The sequence below is a fragment of the Schistocerca americana genome, chromosome 8, assembly GCF_021461395.2.
Source record: "Schistocerca americana isolate TAMUIC-IGC-003095 chromosome 8, iqSchAmer2.1, whole genome shotgun sequence".
Taxonomy (NCBI): Eukaryota; Metazoa; Arthropoda; class Insecta; order Orthoptera; family Acrididae; genus Schistocerca; species Schistocerca americana.
In genome coordinates this window covers 469,337,188-469,340,378 of record NC_060126.1, presented here as the reverse complement: position 1 = coordinate 469,340,378, position 3,191 = coordinate 469,337,188, and the positions used below count along the sequence as shown (strand labels likewise).

Genomic DNA, 3,191 nt, shown 5'->3' with positions numbered 1-3,191 from the left:
TGTCAGACATTGTTCGTTCTACTTGATCAAACTTTAAACAACATTCTTCCGTTTTGTCTCGCAAGCGTCAGCTTTAAAACTCATTTTAATAATATTCACCAGTAGCAAATGTTTCGGTGGTGTGTTCTTGGTCTTTAGAAATTTCGATCACGGAGACGTCTTCGTTGAAGAAATCGGCCACCTTTGGGGCTGGAGTACAGTCTGTTTTAGTTTCTGAAACTTCTGTCATTTCTTCATCCGCATTGTTATCATCGCTTTCGTCTGCCCAGCTGGTTGACGTTGTCATCCTGGGTTGGACGAGTGAATCTTCAGGAGAGTGACTCGCTTCTTGAGGGTGGCTGGATACTTTCTTTGTTAGCTTTCCTTGGACGTCCCGTTTTTCCAGCGCAGAAGGGGAACTCTCCTCAGAAACTGGTGTCGCTTTCGTGTTGCCAGCCATCTGTTGGCTTAAGCTACTACCTATTTCCTTTGATTTTTGTCGGAGTGTAGGAGCCGTCTCCTCTGCACCTTTGCGTACCAGCCGGCGTTTTTTTTTTTTTTTTTTTTTTTTTTTTTTTTTTTAGGAGAATTGCCTCAGTTTCGCTTTTCTGCAAGGTGTGTCTGTCGTCAACTTCCGGCGAATCTGCTGCCTTAACAGTTGCAGATGCCTGTTTTGGTGGAACTTCAACTGTTTCCGTAGATTGGCGGGACTCTTGTAGGTCGTCAGCTATGACGGCACTGACGTCCGTCGGAATTTCAGTGTCTGGAGAATTTGTATTTGCACACGATTCAGGGGCTGAGGAAGCAGTCGGCCGTTCGCGTGCCACGGCGGCGTAAGTTCCCGGCAGTGTTGTCATCGCCGGTGGCCTGCCGGCCTCGCCAGACATTGATGTACGACGGGATGTGCTTTTGTAACTCTACTCGAAGCTGCCGTACTCCATTTAGTACTGGGAATTTATGCGCGCTTGACCATTTCTCGACAAAGTTGCTGAGCACTTTCCCGAAGGGTGAAATTACGGCATTAATTTGGTCTGTTGAAATCTCAAAGGGCAATTCGAACTGTGCGAAGGCCAAAATCAGCATGTGCAACGGTGACTTCACCAACGTTTCCATCTGAGTGCTTAAATTTCATGACACCTCCGGTAGACTCAACTATTTTCTCGCACAACTCGGAACTACGCATTTTAACAAACACGACACAAGCTACAATCCACAGGTGGATCCCGATTATATCATTAAAGGAGAGCTTCACATCTTCCTCTAACCAATTCTCTATTTCAAACGACTTAGGTCTGGCATATCGAGAATCAAAGGTAAGTTTCAACGTATTTTTTCGACTTCGTTGAGCCATCACTGCATACTACTCATTACTTCTCGGAGTGTTCGATAAACAGAACTTTAAGCTGCAGCAAGCGCCAGACTTACCACGCGGAAGCACAGACGGCGCAGCGCACACCACACTACGTCCAACCTCCACGCCGTCCGCCGGCGAAGTTGAAGCATGTAACCACTCAGCTAAGCAGGCGGACATTCAAATGCGATGATTTGTTATTACAGCATGCAGGACAAAATTCGTTTGACTATACCGATGTATCAACTCTCCCCCAAAAGAGCACAGTTGTCGGGAAAAAAACGAATGAAAAGCAGAAACAGAAAAAAATCATGGTTATTTCTGATAATTGTTTTCCGAAAGTAAAATGAAATCAAATATACACGAAATGTATTGTGTTTTAAGCACAATTTTGCAAATAAGTTGTCTAACTTTTCTAATAGACTAAACAGTAATTTACGCTCGATACATGTGTATTTTAGATTATCCGTGTTTTTCAGCTACCCATGCACTCCGAGGTCTGAATTAAACCAGGTAACATAATGCATAGAGCGTGCTTCAAAGTTTTTGCATTAAACCCCTATGGGTGATAGAAAACGTGATGGGGAAGAACTTTTGTTTGAAACAAAATTCTCGCTATCGCTACCTGGCGACACTAGCTGTCCTTTAGTATTCGCCGGTCAGGGATGATGAGATTCCACTGAACTTGTTGGATCTACTAAAATCAGTTGCGCTGTATACGACCTCAGTATGTTGATGGAGTGACTTCTAACAAGATAATCATCAGAATAGGTGTCTCTAAGCAAAGAAAAATATTTTAGAAGCGAATCGGGAGCTTCAGTTTCGCTCGGACCTGCCTCTTTCACAGGGAGCAGATGACAGCATACACACGCAGTACAGTTCCTGCACCCTGCCACCCACCTCTCAGGGGCTCAACGAATACAAAAGAGCGCCTAGGGACACCAGGAAGCGTCATCAAATATTTTGCCTTAGACAAAAGTTGTTCCCCGTGACGTGATCAATCACCCCCAGACGTTTGACGCAAAAACTTCGCAAGATTCTATATGTATATATACAGTAATCATCCAACGTAACAATTCTGTAAGGCAAGTTGCGGCGTTAACTACGAAGATGATCCGAAGACATTCAGTAGTTCCTGATGCCAATGATCTTCAAATAATGAACAATGACAGAAAGACTAAAAAAACTTCTTTTGTATAAATGAGGCTGACGTATCACTCTTTACTGACAAATTTGACCAGATCGTAGTTGCTAGTGCATCGAACAGAAGACGGTGACCCAAAGCGTATGTATGAAAATTTAAATAAAAGTGAAACTTCCTGGCAGATTAAAACTGTGTGCCGGACCGAGACTCGAACTCGGGACCTTTGCCTTTCGCGGGCAAGTGCTCTACCAACTGAGCTACCCAAGCACGACTCACGCCCCGTCCTCACAGCTTTACTTCTGCCAGTACCTCGTCTCCTACCTTCCAAACTTTACAGAAGCTCTCCTGCGAACCTTCCAGGGGAGCTTCTGTAAAGTTTGGAAGGTAGGAGACGAGGTACTGGCAGAAGTAAAGCTGTGAGGACGGGGCGTGAGTCGTGCTTGGGTAGCTCAGTTGGTAGAGCACTTGCCCGCGAAAGGCAAAGGTCCCGAGTTCGAGTCTCGGTCCAGACACAGTTTTCATCTGCCAGGAAGTTTCATATCAGCGCACACTCCGCTGTAGAGTGAAAATTTCATTCTATAAATGAAAGTATTTCTCAGCTCCTCAATTTGTATCTAAAATGATCTCAACATTGCAGAGTTAAATAACATGCTATATAGTTTCTCATTGGCTGTAACTGCATTATAATACAATGTTATCATTAAGAATTGTTCTTAG

General features: G+C 44.2%; 1 non-coding gene across 1 annotated transcript; it reads left to right on the top strand.

Moving 5' to 3' along the window:
- Positions 1-2,912: 2,912 nt before the first annotated feature.
- Positions 2,913-2,986, top strand: Trnas-cga. Its single transcript has one exon. It is a non-coding gene; the product is annotated as a tRNA-Ser (tRNA).
- Positions 2,987-3,191: the final 205 nt, after the last annotated feature.